The 21,727-nt window shown below is 36.3% G+C and overlaps 1 long non-coding RNA gene across 1 annotated transcript; it reads left to right on the top strand.

The window, feature by feature from the left end:
- Positions 1 to 19,552: 19,552 nt before the first annotated feature.
- On the top strand, positions 19,553 to 20,659 carry LOC115719572 (uncharacterized). Its single transcript, XR_009686661.1, has 2 exons — positions 19,553 to 20,025; positions 20,117 to 20,659. It is a non-coding gene; the product is annotated as an uncharacterized LOC115719572 (long non-coding RNA).
- The last annotated feature ends 1,068 nt before the right edge of the window (positions 20,660 to 21,727 follow it).

Genomic DNA, 21,727 nt, shown 5'->3' with positions numbered 1-21,727 from the left:
ATGAGGAACCTTTGCCCCGATAGCAAGACTTGAGTCCATTAGAATGTTGTTAGCTTTTGCATGCCACAAGAATTTTATCTTGTACCAAATGGATGTAAAAAGCGCATTCTTAAATGGATACATTATGGAAGAGGTTTATGTCTCTCAACCACCCGGTTTTCAAAATCATAAATACCCTAACCATGTTTACAAACTGAAAAAGGCTTTATATGGTTTAAAGCAAGCTCCTAGAGCTTTGTATGAAAGATTAAGCACTTTTCTTATCTCAAATGGTTTTTCAATGGGTAAAGCGGATAATATACTTTTTATAAAAAGAAAATCGAAAGACATTATTATAGTATAAATTTATGTTGATGACATTATCTTTGGTGCTACTAATGATGCTCTTTGTGAAGAATTTTCTAAGTGTATGCATAGTGAGTTTGAGATGAGCATGATGGGAGAACTCAACTTTTTCCTTGGACTTCAAATTAAGCAGCATAAGGATGGCATATTCATAGGTCAAACTAAGTACATCAAGGATCTTCTTCAAAAGTTTGACTTAGCAAATGCAAAGTCCATGAATACCCCCATGAGCACATCTATAAAGATGGACAAAGATGAAAGCGGTAAGAATGTGGACATCATCAAGTATCGAGGTATGATTGGCTCTTTATTATATTTAACCGCTAGTCAACTAGATATTTTGTTTAGCGTTGGTCTTTGTGCTAGGTACCAATCTTGTCCTAAAGAATCCCACTTGAGTGTCGTTAAGAGAATATTTGGATACTTGATAGGCACAATGAATCTAGGCCTTTGGTACCCCAAGAACTCAAACTTTGAAATAGTTAGCTACTCGGATGCCGACTTTGCCGGTTGTAAGACGGATAGAAAAAGTACTAGTGGAACATGTCACTTTCTAGGAATTCCTTAGTGTCATGGTTTAGCAAGAAACAAAACTCGGTAGCTCTATCCACAACCGAAGCCGAATATATAGCCGCGGGTAGTTGTTGTGCACAAATACTTTGGATGAAACAAACTCTTAAGGATTTTGATATTGATTTTGAATGTACACCCATAAAGTGTGATAATACTAGTGCCATTAACCTCTCTAAGAATCCAATATTGCATTCTAGAGCCAAGCATATTGACATAAGGCACCACTTCCTTAGAGACCATATCCAAAGAGGTGATATTATGCTAGACTTTGTGAGCACCGAATTCCAATTAGCGGATATATTCACCAAGCCTCTTAGTGATGAGAGATTTAGTTTCATTAGAAGAGAGCTAGGCATGACAAACTTAAATGAAATATAAGGTTTGTTAGCTATAAAAATTTCATATCTCTTTACTTATTTATGCTTAATCGTTCCAAATATAATATTAATGAGATTTATATGCATATATGAGAAAATTTCTTGATACTTGACCTATATGAATCATACTTGTTGAAAACTCAAGATTATAGGCCATAATGTGGATTTTTGGTGAACTTTGGACTTGTTTTTAAACAAGTGAACATGTGAATTTTTGCATATTTGATTTTATTATGTGTCTATATGCTTGAATATGTGAAATTGAATGTATTTAGTGCGCCTATAGGTTTGTCTTGACTGAAATTTGCATGGAACAAATTTTTGGCACCTCACTTGTTGAATTTATAGAATTTTAGGCCTAAAAGAGTGTTTTTCGCCAAACTTTCTCATTTTTCAACATTTTTCGATTCCGTAAGTTTGTACACCTCACATTTTACTTTATCAAACTTCTGGAAAAAGAATTTTTCAATTTCGTTGCATAAAACTCATTTTCGGTAAGGTTCTAGTTTTCTTGGCAATTTTTGAAAAGCTTACCGTAAATCGTCATTTTTCATCATTTTTCAGTTTTTCTTGTTTGAGCATTTTTATTTTATCATATTTGAGCTATTAGAAAAGATTTGAGATCACACGAATTTTTAAAACCCGAGTTAGGACCCTTTTTGGCCCACAGTGCTGAGAAAACGGCAATTCGTTTTTCCTAGTACCAGAGAAAACGGACTACCGTTTTCTACAGGAACCGTGGGCATGGGCCTTTTGGTCTTTCCAAAATCAATTTTCTCTCCATAAAACCATTCCAAACCTTTTTCTAACCCCATTTCTGATTTCCTAACCCTATTTGGCAGCCTCCTACCCTCTTCTATCAACATTTCTCTTACCAAAACGTAATCCCTCTTTTCTCTTTTCAAAATCCTACCTCTCTCCAAAATCAATTATCTTCAATGGCTTCATCATCAAGACAAGGAAAGAGTACAAGAACTTCCATGCAACAAGAAGAGCTAAGGAGCAAGGCTAGGCATGAACTCTTCTCCCATGGAAAATGGGCAAGAAAATTTCAAGAGGATTTCTCAAAGAGGGACATACTCATTGGTAAGAAATGTGATTTGGATGCCCTTAACTTTATTAATTTTAGCACTCTTTTTGAAGAAATGGGTTGGGAAACTTTGATAGGAATTAACACTTATATCTATCCTAGGCTAGTGAGGGCTTTCTTTGCTTGCATTGAAATTGCTTGTGATCCTTATTGCATTAAGGGAACCCTTAAAGGAGTTAGATTTACTATCACCGTTGATTCCTTAAATGAACTCCTAAATGCCCCTAATGAAGGTCTTTTACTTGATCCTAGGCCTAGACTTAAGAATGATGCCTACAATAACCATGCCTCATTTACTAGTATAATTTGTGTAGGAGAAGATGTCCTTGACAAACCAAAACGCCATAACCTTACTCTTCAAGGAAAACTCATCCACTCCTTTATTTGCAACAATATAGTACCTAGGAAGGGTCATAAAGATAGCGTTAGTGCTCTTGACCAAATTCTCCTTTTCAATATCATTGTCCAAAGTAAGAGTGTAAACTTAGGCTATCTTATAATTCGAACCATCAATGAAGTGTTTAAGCCTAGACAAAAAAAGGCCTTACCCTTTGGTGCCCTTCTTAGTTACCTATTTTCTCTTCTAGGCATTCCTACCAATGATGAAACCAAAGTGCTAGAATTTAAGGATTCCGATATTTTAGGGGAAATCACTATCAAGGGTATGTCCTACAAATTCGATACCGATGAAGAAAGATGGATTTACACCAAGCAAGATTCCCAAGCTCAAGGAGGGGGCCAAGCAATTCCTAGTGCTAGTGAAGAAGAAGAAGAAGAGGAAGATGAAGAAGAAGTCAATCCTCAAGCGCCTCCCATGCCTCAATTCAATATTGAGGAGGCTTTTGCTCAACTTCACACATCTCTTGACACTCAATTTCAAACTTTGAGGAATGATATCAACACCATGAGGAGTGACATGGTCCAAGGATTTGAAAATGTTCAAGATGAGATGGCACAATGGAGGGCTTACATGGATCGTTTTGGCCCTCCACCAAACTAGTTTCTTGCATTTTTTTTTTTTTTGCATATTTAGTTTTTTTTTATTTTGTTTTTGGTTGTGTGCAAAGGCTTCATGCCTCTTGACTTTGTGTTATTTGGTATTTTTTTTATGTTTTTTTTGTGTGTTGAATGTTATTTTGGATGATATGGCTTTATTTTTAATGCATGGGTAATGTTGCTTTGTTTTTATTTTTTCTATATTTTGTGAATTCCTTGCCACCCTTTTTGATGAATCAAAAGGGGGAGAAAATATCTATTGATTATTCTTTTTTGGCATAACCTCAAATTTTTTTTTTTGGTATCTAATCTTTTAATCATAAGTAAAAATTGAGGGGGAGTTTACAAATACATGCAAGGTAAAATTAAAAGGTAATTTTTTTTTCTTGCACACATTAAGGGGGAGCTAATCCAATATACATTATTTAAATTTTTCTTTTCCTTTCAAAATAATAAAATATTTGATATCATCAAAAAGGGGGAGATTGTTAACTCAAACTTTTATATCTCCTTGTTTTGATGCTTAACAAATATTTGATTATTATTTGTGACTAATGATTTGTTGATTTTGTAGCAAAATTAAAAGAGAAAATAAATAAATTGGTATTTTTACCAAACTTTTTAAAGCAACCCTAAATGGATTCAACAAGCATATCAAGAGCAAAAGATTCATCAAGAGATCAACAACTCAAGACCCTATTCAAAAGAGGTCTTCAAAAGCCCAAAGTCAAAAGTCAACCCGAAAGTCAAAATCAAAGTCAAAGTCAAAAGTCAACTCTCGGGAAAAGTCAATATGGGATCAAAAACATGCAAATCAAGCTAGGATGCTCATCTACATCAATACTACTCAAAATCAAATGGTATAAATTTACTTTAGTCTTGTTAAAGTGATTTGCATAGCACACAAAGTTTTATAAATTTAAATTTTGGCCCATTCACTAACTTGTGTAACAAGTTTTCTCACACGATAGTCCAAAAATTTTTTTGATTGAATTTCTAAATCACATTTTGTTTAACTAAGAGAACAAAATTGGAATTTTTGAAATCGGATAATCGAGTAAAGAGTTATGCACGTTTTAGTGCCGAAAAATGCAAGTTTTGAACCTGCCTGATTTTCGGCCTACCTATTTAAAATAGGTAGTCCGTTTCGCAGAAAGGTAGTCCGTTTTAAAATAGGTAGTCCGTTTTTCCCAGGATTCTTTTTGAAAAATGTTCTAACGGCTATAAACGGCTAGTTTTTGTTCCTACACTATATAAACTTGTTTTTCACTCAAAAATAAATATTGGTTGAGCATTTATTTCAAATATCTAACCTATCTAAGTGAGATTAATGAGCTTCCAAGTTCGAAATCCAAACAAACACTTTTCACACACTTTGAGCCAAAATTTGATTTTATTCATCTTGAGTGTGCTTGCTTTTCACTCTAGGTTTCCATTGTATCATCATATCTCTAGAGTAATTTTAGCTTGTAATATCAAACACATTTCCATAATGTGATTGAGGTGAGGTTGGCACCGGTATTGTAAACAACCCGGTAATAGTGAGATTGGCACTTCAACAATCCGAGAAAGAGGTTAATAGTCCTCGGGGGTGCGAAACTATTGTAAGAGGTTTGGAAATACCTTGGTGAAAATTTCCCGGTTGTAAGGGTTAGTCAAGCCCGTTAACTTGGCTCGATATTGGAACTCAAAGCTAGGTCCATAGCTTTGAAGACCAAGGACGTAGGTGGCATAGCTCTACCAAACCTTGTAAAAATCGAGAGTTTGCATTTTCTAATCCTTAACTCTTTACTTTACAAGTTTAATTATTTATCTTAATATATTGCTTGCCATATTACTTGCTTTTATTTGATTAAATGACTAATTGCATAATTTTGTGTTAAAAGTTTTAATTTACCGAAATTAGTTTAAATTTCTAATTCACCCCCCCTCTTGGAAACATATCTTGGGCTAACACTTCTGAGTCCGTCTCTATATTTTCTTCTCACTTGGCACCAGCAACCCTGTTGTACACATCTCGAAGTTGACATGGCATTCTCTCGTAACCTCCACTTTGCAAAGCAACATAAGACATTATGTTGGCAATTTTAATTCCTACGAAGTTCATCGACCTAACTTGGGCAAGCAAGCCATCAGACACAACTCGGTGTGATCTCAAAAACTGTACCTCACTTGGTGAAGCCAGCTCGTGATTGTGTATTGTGCTGAACTCTTTGCATTTCCAAGTGTTACACAGTCGTATGAGTAAATATGCAATGCTGCCTGACATCTGGATCTAGTGATATCATGAGGTCATTTTTTTCTTTCTCTGTCCGGTGATGTGACTTTTTCAAACCCTCGCAACAACAAACCCACCTCCGCATTACAATGACCCTATGAGAATGCCATACATCGTCTTTTCTTGTGTCGAAACCCATCTGTTTCGCGTACATTTCGTAGGATACTTCCCATTTTTCCAGTTTGTCGAGACTCTTGCATAGCACGTCATATATTTCAATCGCATTCACTAGTTTTGTGATGTTTAGCACTCCTGTTATGCTTTCCCATTCATAAGTTTGTTCCTCATTCATGTTGGCTTCTTATTGATATCTAAGAATTTTAGATGAAGAATAAGGGAAAGAGAGTGCTGAGGGGAGTGAAATTAGATTTTATGAGTTTAAAGCTTAGATTATAGAGTTGTATGGGTTGGTGATCACATTTAAAGTTGTTGGACTGATATTAATGGGACTTTACAATATTAGAATCTGAATTCAACTCTTCTCGTACGTCAGAACAGTACAATAGTACAGAATTATTTTTTGATTCCAAAATTAATTCTAAAATAAGGTTATTTTATGAGTGTAAAGACCTAATATTATTGAGTTCTAAGGGTTGGTGGTCACATTTAAATCCGTTGGGCTTATGTTAATGAGCCTTCACCAACCTTTTAGAGTTGAATTCAGATTCTAATATTGTAAAGTCCCATTAATTACAGTGCAATCTTCGCTAATCGAAGAGTTTTCTTGAAAAACGTGTCAAATTAAAACTTTTATATTAATTAATAAACTTAATAATATAATAAAATATTTACATACACCAGGATCCCGTTTATAAATTTTTTAAACTTAATATTCCAAAATACATAATATACAGGTCGCACAGCGACTACAAAATACGATTCCCAGATGTCCCAAGACCGAACACTCCAGGTCGCGCTGCTTTGACATGTACAATCCCATCCGAGCTTTGGTTCACTCCTGTTCAGTTTTCGCCTTTCCTTTACCGACACATGGAAGCAAAACTGTGAGTCGACAGACTCAGTAATATAACATATCATATAACTTTCGACCTGTAACTAGGCGCCCATACACCTATTTACAAGGCTTAACAGATGAGTAAGAACGTTCTTAATGGTTGGTGCTATTGACCATGATATCACCCACTACCAGCACTATGATCGCACTGCGGGATCGACACTATGTTCGTACAGCTATGATAGCATCACTAACACCCAAGAGTACAATTGGCCATGATATCACTCTTAACTAGTACTGTGCCCGTACTGCCGAACCGACACAATAGTTGTGCCGCTGTGATAGCGTCAATTAACACTCTCTGGGGTGAATATCACTCTTAACCAGTACGATGCCTGTACCGCCGAACCGACACAATGGTTGTGTCGCTATGACATCACCCAAACATATACAATCATACATACAACATGCATATACCTCACATCACACGCAAGATACAATTCTTACTTGATTTTCGAATTCAACTGTGCTGGCCGACCTGAACGGAAATTCTCGCGCTAGATGGATGCCCTAATCACATTAATTGTAACACAGATGAGTGACTCGCTAAATAACTTTCCGGGGATTTAAACTTTAAACTAAAAGTTCCCCTATTGATAAATAACATGGCAATACCCTAAATCTCTCAAAAATGGGAAAAACTAGGGTTCCAAAACCTCCCCCAACCGGCAGCCCGGTTCCCAACCGGAATTCCGGTTCTGGGTCACCAACCAGTCGACCGGTTGCCACAGGTCCCCCTGAACATGAATTCAGATTCTGTGCTAGGAACCCAAAAAATTCTCCCCTTGACCTCAAAATCCAACCAAACTCTACGAAACCTTCCAGTATACCTGTACAATGTATTTACAACATAATTCAACCAGAAAATTTCACTACAAACCACTAAATCAAAGGATGCCATTAAAGCCCAAACCTTGAGCTTGAAAGCTCAAGCTTGCTCAATACCCTCACCACAGCTCAAATCTAATAACCAGAGCTCAAAATCAACTCAAAATAAACTTAGAATTCAAACCCTAAGCAAACCTAAACCTAACAGCTACTATTTCACAACTTCATAACCTGAAACTCAAGAAAAAGCTTAAAAACATAAACTAATGGTCTAAGGTTTACCTTAACTTCAAGAATGATCAAATCCTTAGCTTCAATTCACCAAAACTCCAAGATTTGAGGGTGATTCCCTCTGGTTTTGTCCCAGCCGAAAGAGAAAGAGAGGGAGCTTCAAGGTAATGCCTTTATTTTCTATTTTCTTGATTTTCTTCAAATATGAGAAATGCATTTCCTATGCATTGATTCAGCCCACAAAGAGGGCAGCTGTCACACCCTCACACAGCCACATACACCTCAAAAGAAAAAGACTAAAATGCCCCTAATGTAAAATTCTAGGTTATTTTCAACTTAGGGGTAAAATTGTCAAATTTCATAACCCCGCTCAAACCCGATAATGTAGTTCCTCTAAAATAATTCCCACTAAGAAATAAGGTTCTAAATTTACCCATGTGATCAAACTAGCCATCCATCGCATTTTCCGTTGTCACCGAGCAAAAATTACAAAAATAGCATATTTCACATATAAGCTAAATAATACCCCTAGAGTTTAATAAAATCTCCGAAATTGAGAAATTATAACTCTAATATTTATTTCTAAATATTGGGGTCCACAATTAAATAAATTCATAAATAATTATAAAATTACAGATATTAGTGCTAATTGTCTTTTCTAATCCAATTTACTAAAGTAGTCATTACAATTATCCCCCCGTGAAAAGGATTTCGTCCTCGAAATCTAACCTGGATAGCTCTGGATATGGTGAGTCCTCATATCAGACTCTAACTCCCAAGTGGCTTCTTCCACCTTACTGTTTCTCCAGAGCACCTTAACCAGGGCAATAGTCTTATTCCGGAGAACTTTTTCTTTTCTATCCAAGATCTATATAGGTTGCTCTTCATAGGATAAGTCTGATTGCAGTTCAAGGGCTTCATAACTCAAGATATGAGTCGGGTCTGACACGTATTTCCTCAACATGGAAATATGAAATACGTCATGAACAGCCGATAACGCTGGTGGTAAGGCTAGCCGATACGCTACCTGCCGGACCTTCTCAAGTATCTGACATGGCCCAATGAACCTAGGACTCAACTTACCCTTCTTTTCGAAGTGCCTAATGCCCTTCATGGGTGAAACCCGCAGGAAAACATGTTTCCCCCTGCCTGAAATGTGATATTCCTGCGCTTCGGATCAGCATAACTCTTCTTCCTGCTTTGAGAAGCAAGCATCCGAACTTTGATCTTATCAATAGCCTCATTGATCTTTTGCACTAACTCTGGACCCAAGTACTTCTTTTCTCCAGTTTCCTCCCAATGAATAGGAGAACAAAATTTTCTACCATATAATATCTCGTAGGGAGCCATCCCTATTGTGCTTTGGTAGCTATTGTTGTAGGAGAATTCAATCAAAGGCAAGTACTTACTCTATGAACCCTCAAAGTCCATGACACAGGCTCGCAATAAATCTTCCAATATCTAAATCGTTCTTTTTGACTAACCATCAATCTAAGGGTGAAAGGCTGCGTTGAACTTTAACTTGGTACCTATAGCCTTCTGAAAACTCACTCAAAACTTCGATGTGAACTTTGGATCCCTATTTGAAACTATAGATTTAGGGGCTCCATGGAGACGAACTATCTCCATTACGTATAGTTTAGCGTACTGATCCACTGAATATGTAACTTTCACTAGCAGAAAGTAAACTGATTTTGTAAATTTATCCACTATGAACCATACTGAATCATGCACTCCTGTGGTTTTACGCAACCCCGTTACAAAATCCATTGCAATGTCCTCCCACTTCCACTCAGGAAGGACCAAAGGTTGCAATAACCCTACCGGCCTTTGATGTTCAGCTTTGATTTGCTGACAGGTTAAGCATTTGAACACGTAGTCCACCACATCTCTTTTCATCCCATACCACCAGAAGTAGGGTTTAAATTCTGGTACATTTTGGTGGTTACTGGATGAAGCGAATAGGGTGCGGTGTGAGCTTCATCTAATATCTCCTTCTTAAGCTCATCAATATTAGGAACACAAACTCGAGCTTTAAATAACAACATTCCATTGTTCGAGACTAAAAAGTCTCTAGGCCGACCTGCCATTACATCGTCTCGAACCTTAACTAGCTCGGGATCTTCCAATTACGCTTCTCTGATTCTTTCTAATAGACCAGATTGAAGTGTCAAGTTATGCAATTTCCCAATTACGAACTCAATCCCTGCACTAACCATCTCAGAGGCTAGTTGAGGGGCTATCAAAACCGTGGTGCAAACTTGCCCGGGAGCCTTTCTACTCAAAGCATTGGCCACAACATGGGCCTTCCTGGGGTAATACAGAATTTCACAGTCGTAGTCCTTAACCAATTCCAACCACCTTCTCTCCCTCATATTCAAATCCTTTTAGGTGAAAAAGTATTTGAGACTCTTATGATCAGTATAAATCTCGCACCTTTCACCGTGAAGATAATGTCGCCATATCTTTAGAACAAAAACCACAGCAGCGAGTTCTAAGTCATGAGTTGGATACCGCTGTTCATAATCTTTCAGTTGACGAGAGGCATAAGCTATGACTCTGTCAGCTTGCATCAGAACACATCCCACACCTTGTCTGGATGCGTCACAATAAACCACGAATTTCTCTTATTTTGATGGCAAAGCTAACACCGGAGGTGTTATCAAACATTGCTTCAACTCCTGAAACTTATTTCGCACTTATCTGACCACAAAAATCTTTGATTTTTTCTTAGTCAATTCGGTTAGGGGCATAGAAATTTGAAAGAATCCCTCGACAAAACGTCGATAATACCCTGCTAAACCGAGAAAACTTCAAACCTCCGTCACAGACTTTGGCCTCGGCCAATTCTTCACTGATTCAACCTTGTTTGGATCAACCATAATCCCATTCATCCCAACATTATGACCCAGGAAAGACACCTCCGACAACCAGAATTTGCACTCTTTAAACTTTACATACCACTTGTGATTTCTAAGTCGCTATAATACCATTCAAAAATGATGCTCGTGCTCCTCTTCTGATTGAGAGTATACAAGAATATCATCGATAAACACTATAACGCAGTTACCGAGGAAATCCTCGAATACCCTATTCACAAGATCCATAAAGGCCACAGGAGCATTAGTCAATTCGAATGACATTACAGGAAACTCATAGTGCCCATATCTGGTTCTAAAAGCAGTCTTCGGTATGTCCTCCACTCGAATTCTGAGTTGATGATAACTAGATCGCAAATCAATCTTCGAAAACACTGTCTTTCCTTGAAGCTGATCGAATAAATCATCGATTCTGGGTAACGGGTACTTGTTCTTAATCGTCAGCTTGTTTAGTTCCCGATAATCAACGCACATTCTGAGGGAACCATCCTTTTTTTTTCACAAACAGAACCGGAGCTCCCCAGGGAGATACACTGGGTCGGATAAACCCAATGTTAAACATCCCCTAAAACCGCAACTTAAGCTCCTTGAGTTCTGCTGGAGCCATTCTACATGGAGCTTGAGAAACAGGTTCGATTCCAGGTGCCATATCAATTACGAAATCAATTTCTCATTGTGGCGGCAATCCCGGCAACTCCTTGGAAAAACACGTCGAGAAAATCTTTCACCACCCTGACTGCCTCAGGCCCAAATGTTTCAGGTCTGCTGGAGTCAATTACCATTGCCAGAAATTCTACATAGTCATCGCATAGTAAATCTCTAGCCCTTAATACAGAGACAACCGAGATCCGAGACCCCTGGACTAATCAATCCTAAAAAAATGGATCTTCACCTTCTGGCTGAAAAAGTCACCATTTTCTGCTTACAATCTATACTGGCCGAATACTTGGACAGAAAATCCATTCCCAGTATAATGTCAAACTCAGTTAATTCCAATTTATAAGGTTAGCACCCAACTCCCTTCCTTCAATCTTAACCGGCATAGACCTAATGTGCCTATTAAAGATAACCAATTTCCCGCTAGGCATTAGGGTTCAAAACCCTCTTTCTTGAATATCACAAGGCCTACCCAAAAAAAGAATAATTATTCTCATAGCTACATATGAACGTGTAGCTCCCGAATCAAACAACACGATATAAAAGAAGTCGTTTATAGGGAGCTGACCTGCCACTACAGAAGGGCTCGCTGCATCATCAGCTTGAACATTAGCACACACCGGAGTAGGAACAAATATCGCTTCCTACTCTTGTTCTTCTTTCTCCACCTGTGGGCAATCTTTCTTAAAATGCCCAACCATACCACATTGAAAACATACTTTTCGGTTACATTCTCCGGGATGATGTTTCATGCAACGTGGGCACTCAGGGTAAGAATAACCCTGGCGTCCTTCTTTGCCTTGAAACCTTCGGAACCGCTTGTTCTGTCTTAAACCCACCACTGATGTCGTAGGTTTCCTCTTCTGCTCAATCATGGAGCTCCTACCACTTCCACCATAATCTGGAATCAGGCAGGTGATATCCTGACCCTCTGCCATAATCTCCTGAGGTCTCAAAATAATTTTCTCAGGGTTTTCAGCCCAAAAAGCGTTCTTCATATTTGAATCTCGCTGAAAGACTGAGGATTCATGCATCCAAAACTTTCCATGCAATGGTTCCACTTGATTACCAGCCATTCCACGCTTCGCTGGTAATACTGAATAAAAAATGATTGACATATGTGGTAAAGATACTACAGGAGACCTTTGTTGTTTCAACCTCTGAATCTCTTCTTCATGTCGTTGAATCACAGCTTCCATTTTTGCACACCTGCTCCAAATCCAACGGAGCCTGTGACGGATAACCATCACTCCCGTCAAAAGCCCTCCAAGGGCTTTCACCTTGGTTACGGGGACAACTTGGATTCCATTCTCTCCAACCGTTACTAGCCCTGGCCACTTTACTCTGACTCTCCATATTGCACCAGGTGTCCACTCTATAAGACTAACCTGTTAGTTAGTAAGTCAGCCTGGTCAGGCAACGACCTATTTACATACTTACTACCGCACTTACGGATTTTAAGGCAATGCACTTAACATAAATAATTATAATCTAATATGCTTCCTAACATGCTTAAATAATCTTTTAAAATACTAAACAAGTACAGGCTTACTGAACCGCGAACCGAGCTTTCTCTGATGAAGATTGTACATGTCTTAGCAAGCTTCGGTAGACAAACCTGGCAGCTCTGATACCAAAATTGTAATGCCCTAATGTTGAGGCACGCTACAGTGCTTTTTCAATTAGAGTGCAATCTTCGCTAATCAAAGAGTTTTCTTGAAAAATGTGTCAAATTAAAACTTTATATTAATTAATAAACTTAATAATATAATAAAATATTTACAAACGCCGGGATCCCGTTTATAAACTTTTTAAACTTAATATTCCAAAATACATAATATACAGGTCGCACAGCGATTACAAAATACGATTCTCAGATGTCCCGAGACCGAACACTCCAGGTCGCGCTGGTTTGACATGTACAATCTCGTCCGAGCTCAGGTTCACTCCTGTTCAGTTTTTGCCTTTCCTTTACCTACACATGGAAGCGAAACTGTGAGTCGACAAACTCAGTAAGAAAAGCATATAACATATCATATAACTTTTGACCTGTAACTAGGCGCCCATACACCTATTTACAAGGCTTAACAAATGACTAAGAACGTTCTTAATGGTTGGTGCTATTGACCATGATATCACCCACTACCAGCACTATGATCGCACTGCGGGATCGGCACTATGTTCGTACCGCTATGATAGCATCAATAACACCCAAGAGTACAATTGGCCATGATATCACTCTTAACTAGTACTGTGCCCGTACTGCCGAAGAGACACAATAGTTGTGCCGCTGTGATAGCGTCAATTAACACTCTCTGGGGTGAATATCACTCTTAACCAGTACGATGCCTGTACCGCCGAACCGACACAATGGTTGTGTCGCTATGACATCACCCAAACATATACAATCATACATACAACATGCATATACCTCAGATCACATGCAAGATACAATTCTTACCTGATTTTCGACTTCAAGTGTGCTGGCCGACCTGAACGGAAATTCTCACGCTAGATGGATGCCCTAATCACATTAATTGTAACACAGATGAGTGACTCGCTAAATCACTTTACGGGGATTTAAACTTTAAACTAAAAGTTCCCCTATCGATAAATAACATGGCAATACCCTAAATCTCTCAAAAATGGGAAAAACTAGGGTTTCAAAACCTCCCCCAACCGGCAGACCGGTTCCCAACCGGAATTCAAGTTCTGGGTCACCAACCGGTCGATCGGTTGCCACACGTCCCCCAGAATCGGAATTCTGGTTCTATGCTAGGAACCCGAAAAATTCTTCCCTTGACCTAAAAATCCAACCAAACTCTACCAAACCTTCCAGTATACCTGTATAATGTATATACAACATAATTCAACCAGAAAATTTCACTACAAACCACTAAATCAAAGGATGCCATTAAAGCCCAAACCTTGAGCTTGAAAGCTCAAGCTTGCTCAATACCCTCACCACAGCTCAAAGCTAATAACCAGAGCTCAAAATCAACTCAAAATAAACTTAGAATTCAAACCCTAAGCAAACCCAAACCTAACAGCCACTATTTCTCAACTTCATAACCTGAAACTCAAGAAAAAGCTTAAAAACATAAACTAATGGTCTAAGGTTTACCTTAACTTCAAGAATGATCAAATCCTTAGCTTCAATTCACCAAAACTCCAAGATTTGAGGGTGATTCCCTCTGGTTTGGTCCCAGCCGAAAGAGAAAGAGAGGGAGCTTCAAGGTAATGCCTTTATTTTCTATTTTCTTGATTTTCTTCAAATATGAGAAATGCATTTCCTATGCATTGATTCAGCCCACAAAGAGGGCAGCTGTCACACCCTCACACAGCCACATAAACCTCAAAAGAAAAAGACTAAAATGCCCCTAATGTAAAATTCTAGGTTATTTTCAACTTAGCGGTAAAATTGTCAAATTTCATAACCCCGCTCAAACCTGATAATTTATTTCCTCTAAAATATTTCCCACTAAGAAATAAGATTCTAAATTTACCCATGTGATCAAACTAGCCATCCATCGCATTTTCCGTTGTCGCTGAGCAAAAATTACAAAAATAGCATATTTCACATATAAGCTAAATAATACCCCTAGAGTTTAATAAAATCTCCAAAATTGAGAAATTATAACTCTAATATTTATTTCTTAATATTGGGGTTCACAATTAAATAAATTCATAAATAATTATAAAATGACAGATATTAGTGCTAATTGCCTTTTCTAATCCAATTTACTAAAGCAGTCATTACAAGTACCACAGTACTATTAATTTTTTTTGGCGAAAAAAGAGATTGATGAATAAGGATGATATTTAAGAAAACCCCTACGTGTACACGTGTATTAAATTTGGAATTCTAATATTTTACTACCTTTTTTTTTTGACAAATCAAATGTGCCCAATGTAGTACAGCTAAGTAAAAAACGTACAATAACTTATCCTTGAGACATTATAGAACACACTTGAGAGGTGTTGTAATCCATCATCAATTATATAGAGCAAATTAACTTGTAATTTAGTTATTCATTTCATTAGAATATATCAAATATGAGTTTAGGTCCCCATGTTGGAATATGTTTCATTAACATCCTAATATGAATTTCTAAAACAATGAAATTAAACACAAATAAAGTTTTGGAAACTTTACATTGGGTACAGCGGAATAATATGTCTCCTTCCACTCAGATCTCTATGTTGGGTTTTATGCCCTAAATAAAACTCCATTTCAATGTAATCTATTTTATTCAACATCAATAAAGAAACAGAAGTATTTTTCATTCATTTGTGTATGTTTTGGTTCACCTTATCAATTGCTTGTCTATTTGATTTATAAATTCATCTGAAACCCTTTTCACATACTTGATCCTGTTTATTGTGTTGTCAACACTTTGGAAAGTAAACATGACTATGTGAATAAAGTTTCCTAGATTTATCAGACACAGGGTTTTACTGATATGATAATCTACAACAAGAGTTTACTTGCATTTGGAGAAATTCTATGTTCTTTCCAGAACATTGGTTAAAGTAAAGCTCAGGTTGGATGCATGGAGTATGCATCGGAAGGGACCGATATTGAACTTTGACTTAGATTTATTAAACTTACCGTAAGATCTATTCAAGTCAATATCGCCTAGTTGATCCTAGATCAAATGATCTTAATCCTGTTATGATTAGGCTCAATCTCAGGAGGCTATTCGTGTTCTTTGATATGTTAGTTAAGCCTACTTTTAGGTCAGGGTGATCCGTACATTTTGGGAACACGGTAGTGCAATTGAGTGGGAGTGCTAACATAAACATGGAATCTATAGCTTCTATCTGGCGAATAGTAAGCAAAGGATGATCTCCTTCGAGCTTGACCAAACGAAAATAAATGGTGGAGTACTCATTTCACATAAGCTGAAATATCATTTATACGGGGTCAAGTGTTTTTAGAATAAAATACATAGTAGGGTGTAACGGTAATCTAATCCCTTTACAGTGTAGATCATTCATATAGAGGATCATTCATCAAATTAGGATTATAACAATGGATAATTAATGATGTGTCTATATGGTGGAACATATAGAGCATTCTATATACTGAGAGTGCAATTCTAAGTTCTATGCATGGATTCAACGAAGAATTAATAAGTCAGTGAATTTAGGTAATAAATTCTTGATTTGCTTATTGGAAGCTCGGTTATATAGACCCATGGTCCCCCCACTAGTTGAGATAATATTGCTTGTAGGACTCATGTAATTGATTTTGATTAATCAATTATAATTCTCAAATTAGACTATGTCTATTTGTGAATTTTTCACTAAGTAAGGGCGAAATTGTAAAGAAAGAGTTTTAGGGGCATATTTGTTAATTATGATACTTTGTATGGTTCAATTAATAAATATGATAAATGACAATATTATTTAATAATTATTTATAGTTATTAAATAGTTAGAATTGGCATTTAAATGGTTGAATTAGAAAATTGGCGTTTTTGAGAAAATCAGATGCAAAAGTGATAAAACTGCAAAATTGCAAAAAGTGAGGCCCAAATCCACACTGCCATGGCCAGCCACTTTTATAGGAATTATCCTTTGATATTTTCAATATTTTATTGCCAAATAATTCAAACCTAACCCTAGTGGAATGCTATAAATAGATAGTGAAGGCTTCAGGAAAATTACACTTTTCATTCAGAAAAACCTGAGCCTCTCTTTCTCTACCTTGGCCGACCACTCCCTCTCTCTCTTCTTCCTTAAGATTTCGAAACACTTAGTGATTAGAGTAGTGCCCACACACAGCAAGTGATACCTCAACACTACTACAAAATGGGCTTTTCCCAACAGTTTAAAAGAGGGTGAACTATGGAAACCGTTGGAAAAGGTAAGTGGAGATTTTTCCCAACGGTTTAGCACCGAAGCAAGAAAACTGTTGGGATAGCTAATGCCCACGGTGGAGAACCGTCAGCAATACTAAATGATTTTTTTAAAAAAAAAAAAATAGTTAATCCCAACGGTTTATAACTGTTGGGAATACTAAGTATACCCAACGGCTTATAACTGTGGAGAATACTTAGTATTCTCAACAGTTATAAACTGTTAGAAAAAGATGCATTTAAATAAAACTAATTAATCTTTGCTGAAAAATTTGGCTGCGAAATGATTTTTTATATTTTTTTTGAGCGTCTAATTAACCAGCACTATATATATATGTAATACATAAAACGTTGTCGTTTACAAAAGAAAAATAAGAAGCCATTAATAAATAAAACATTATTCAGACTGTTTACCAATTAGGCTCGAAAATTTTAGACCAATGACCCCAAGGGTCGAAATTTTCCTGGCAATCTGATCGACGGCAGCTCCTTTCTTCTCCACTCTCTTGACGATTCTGCCCGACGATTCCCCAAGTGGAAGCCCATGAGAGCCCAAGTCGAAGTTCCGTTCTTCTCAGCTCCTCTCTAACCCAAACCCTTATCTCTCTACTTCAAAAACCCTCTGTTCCGTACACACGCCAAAAATCAAGGTTTTTTTTTTCTTCTCCTTTATTCCTCTTTCTATCTCTGGTTTAGAGATTATTGATTGATTGTGTTCATTTTTTTTTTCAGATTAGGAGAATCACTTTCCCTTTCGATCCAGAAACTCAAACTCATTCGCGCTTCAAGACAGAAACTAGAGGTTCAATCTCCTCTTATCTCACTTTCTATTTTTCCAGGTTGAGTTGTTAGTTATTTTAATTTTAGAGATCAATATTTGTTGTTTATGGATTCTTTTTTGTGCATTGTGTGAGATTGTGAAGTTGTGTCGTTGGGTTTGACTACATAGCTTAGTAATGACATTTTTATTACTACTTGCAAGAAATTAGAATAGGCATTGTTTGACCATCCATGTAGAGAGCGGCATTTTGTGGGTGCAGACCATCCATAACCATGAACTGCATATCTTCAGAAGGCTTCCAGTGTCTCTTCTTTTGTTTTATGAACCAATTATTTATTTGTTTCTGATCCAAATTAGTTGACTCCTCCAAAGCCACATTCTCTGTCTCCTGTAAATTAGTTGTAACCCAGAATAATAACTCATACTCATAGTGATATATTTAAGCATATAATGATCAATTAATTAATGTCAAATAAATTAGTTGTCATGACTGGCTTTCAAGGACAAGGTGGCTTTTGTTAAGTTATATGTGGCCTTAGTTGTGACACTTTGTTTAGAGATTTATTATTTCATGACATTGTTCTTCCTGGGCACCTTGAGAATCCTATCATTATCATGCTTTAAAAAAAATAGTTTATGATGTCTTTTTCTGTAGCTGCCAAATATTTCTTCTTATTTTTATTATCCCTGAGAGATTTTGAATTGTTTAATTTCATTTCTATTATCATGCAACTATTGTTATAATACATATGGAGCCATTCAATGCTATTTAAAAAAAATTAAAGGCTTGAATCTCCAACATCGTCACCCACAATAGCTAGTAAAATGAACAACATTTGATTTAGAATAGTTTATTATACATTGCTACATTTGTAATTTTCAAGTTCATTTGAATGTGTTTAATTTTTGATTATAGGGGTGAGAAAAAGGTATAGACTTTTGTGCCAGCTTGTAATTTTTCTGCACTTCATTTGATTGTGTTTTCATCAAATCTAGTTTCATTGTTCACAAGAGTTCTTAAGAATGAACAGTGAGGTTACTAAAGTTTTGGGGCAGCACTGAGAATAGATTTGTAAACTTGATAATGAGACATCCAAAGCTGTTTCATGATGATTTGCAAGTCTTGTTTGAATTTCATGTAGCGAACTACATATTTTATTTTTAGTGAGGTTTTCTTCATCGTCTTCTATTTGGATGTTAGAAATCTCTTTTTGTCAATTATGATAAAATCATATATATTTTGCAGTTTTTGTTATTAATTTTTTATTGTTTACCAGTATAGTGCAGCGTGAACTAAACAAAAATGAGTTGAACGGTCATGTATATGCATTTATGAATCCTGCATCTGTGGCATCTACTAATGGCTTAGGGTACAACGAGCGTGTAGCTTTGCTTTTTCAGCGATTGAGCAACATACAGCCAGATCGATTCCTTGTTTGCCCTTGGTACCATGAGTAAGTACTTACTATGGCTTAAGTTGGTCCATGAGACTTTGCATATTTTTGAGTTTTTCTTTTAATATTGCTTTCACAAATAATGAGAAGGAGAAAAGTTATGTTTGGATATGGACTATGGACTATAGAGTGAGATAATGAGATTTAGGAAGGTAAATTAAAATAAGCAAGTTGTTTGCCCTTGTACATTGTTATTATTACATTGTTGTTGTTATGAAAAAAGTTTTATCCATACCTTACTCTATTACATAATGATTGGTATTAGTAATCTTATTAGTTTGTTTGATTGTGTTTAGCGAACACTGGATGGTTATCTTAATCCAAACGGGATCGCAGATTGTAGTATTTTTGGATTCCAAAAACAAAACCATTCGTCAAGATATTAAAAGATGTGTTCAAACGTATGTTCTAGTAGTTCAAAGCTCTAAACATATTGCTCTAATTTCCATTAATGTATGTATTAACTTTATATTATTTATGTGTAGTGCTCTTGAGAGGTACTACCTTGAGAAAAGAAATCGACGGTCAGTAGCAATAAGCTTCACTGAGTACAGATGTCCAGAGCAACCAGATAGCAACCAGTGTGGGTATTATAGCATGAGATTTATTAAATAATTCATGACTGAAAATAATCCTACACGAAAATTGGAAACAGAGGTAAAGACACTAATTATTTTCACAAATATTAAAGTTTTTAAGTACTTTTATTATGACCTATTAAATTAATGATTTGTTTCGTTTGTTGCAGTTTAAAAGGAACATATCATCCTTTTACACTAACAAAGAAATCAATGAAATACGTGACGAATGGGCAAAGTATGTCATGCAGATGATAGCAGCAGGCAAATGACTAATAACATAGAGTATGATGACCAATGATCGCTCATGGACGATCCCCGTGTGATCTAAGAAAATGATTGATAGGTTTGACATTGATCTTAGTTACTATTGTCTTGCTTTTTTAGTTTTTAGGAAGTGATCTCCAGCTATTTGATTAAAGTCCCAAGTGACTACTTGGAGACTTATTTTGTTCTTAGTATACATATTTTTAGATGTTCAGAAGATATTCTACAAAAGATTACAAAATGTAAAAACTTAATTAGATTTCATTCTTTTGTATTGCATTACTAAACTTTGATGGCATATTATGATTTTCATGAAGCTTTAATTCTTTTGAAGAGTGTTAAATGTATGAATTTTCTTATAAAAATATTATTATTGTTATTATGTTTTTTCATCATTGTGTATTGGAAATCTAAATAATAAAAATACAAGAGGAGAATTGAATTAATATTTCTATTTTATACTTTACTTCATATTGTCTGACGGTTTATAACTGTCATTTTAAGTAGTGTATTTTGTTAGTTATAGTCTGACTAAAGTCTTTTCCAACATTTTTTAACTGTCATTTAAAGTAACTTTTTGCCACAGTTATAAACCGTCATTTAAAGAGGTGTTTTCCATCACGGAAGTCTTTCCCCACGGTTATAAACCGTCATTTAAAGTGACTTTTTACAACATTTCTTAACTGTCATTTAAAGTAACTTTTTGCCACAGTTATAAACTGTCATTTAAAGTTCCGCATTTTTATGACACCCACATAGCCAACGGTTTTAGGAACCGTTGGGAAATCATATAAAAGACAGCTATAAACCGTTGAGAATAACCCTTTTTGTAGTAGTGCAATCATAGTGTGGAAGATCGTGAAGAAAGAATTTCAGGAAGAAGGAGTTTCAGCACTAAAGAATTAGAGAAAGAGATCCAGGTTCAGATCTTGATAATACTCTGCGACAGAAAGGATACAAGGGTTAGAGATCTGAACGGAAGGAGTCATATTATTCTGCTGCACCCAATGTAAGGTTTACTAAACTTTATATGTGTTTATTTCATCGTTTTAGAAAGTTCATATTTAGGGTGTTAATCAACATACTTGTGAGTAGATCTAAGATCCTGGTAAAATAATTTCCAACAACTGGCCTCAGAGCCATGGTAATTGATTTGCTTGCAAGAAATTTGGACTTTAAAATGATTGTTTGATGTTTTGGATGGTATCATGTTGTATTGAGTGTTATATGATGATTGATTGATGTTTGTGATTTTTCGTGAAAAATAATTGAACATCTGTTTCTGGAATTATTTTTATTGGATAGTATGGAAAAAATTAAGCAAGTTACTTTTTTACAGAACTCAATTTCGATTTAATTTGACTTAGTTATGATTTTTTGAAGTTTCGGAAAAATCAGGGTCGTGCAACAGGGCCACGCGCGCGGACAGCACGCATTCAGACAAGGTGCTCGACGAGCGCCTGTTTGAAGCCCCTTACGCGCGCGGATTTCATGCAAAATCCCGCCAGCCCCGA

The sequence above is a fragment of the Cannabis sativa genome, chromosome 3 (assembly GCF_029168945.1).
Source record: "Cannabis sativa cultivar Pink pepper isolate KNU-18-1 chromosome 3, ASM2916894v1, whole genome shotgun sequence".
NCBI classification, from domain to species: Eukaryota; Viridiplantae; Streptophyta; class Magnoliopsida; order Rosales; family Cannabaceae; genus Cannabis; species Cannabis sativa.
This window is presented reverse-complemented; position numbering and strand designations above follow the sequence as displayed.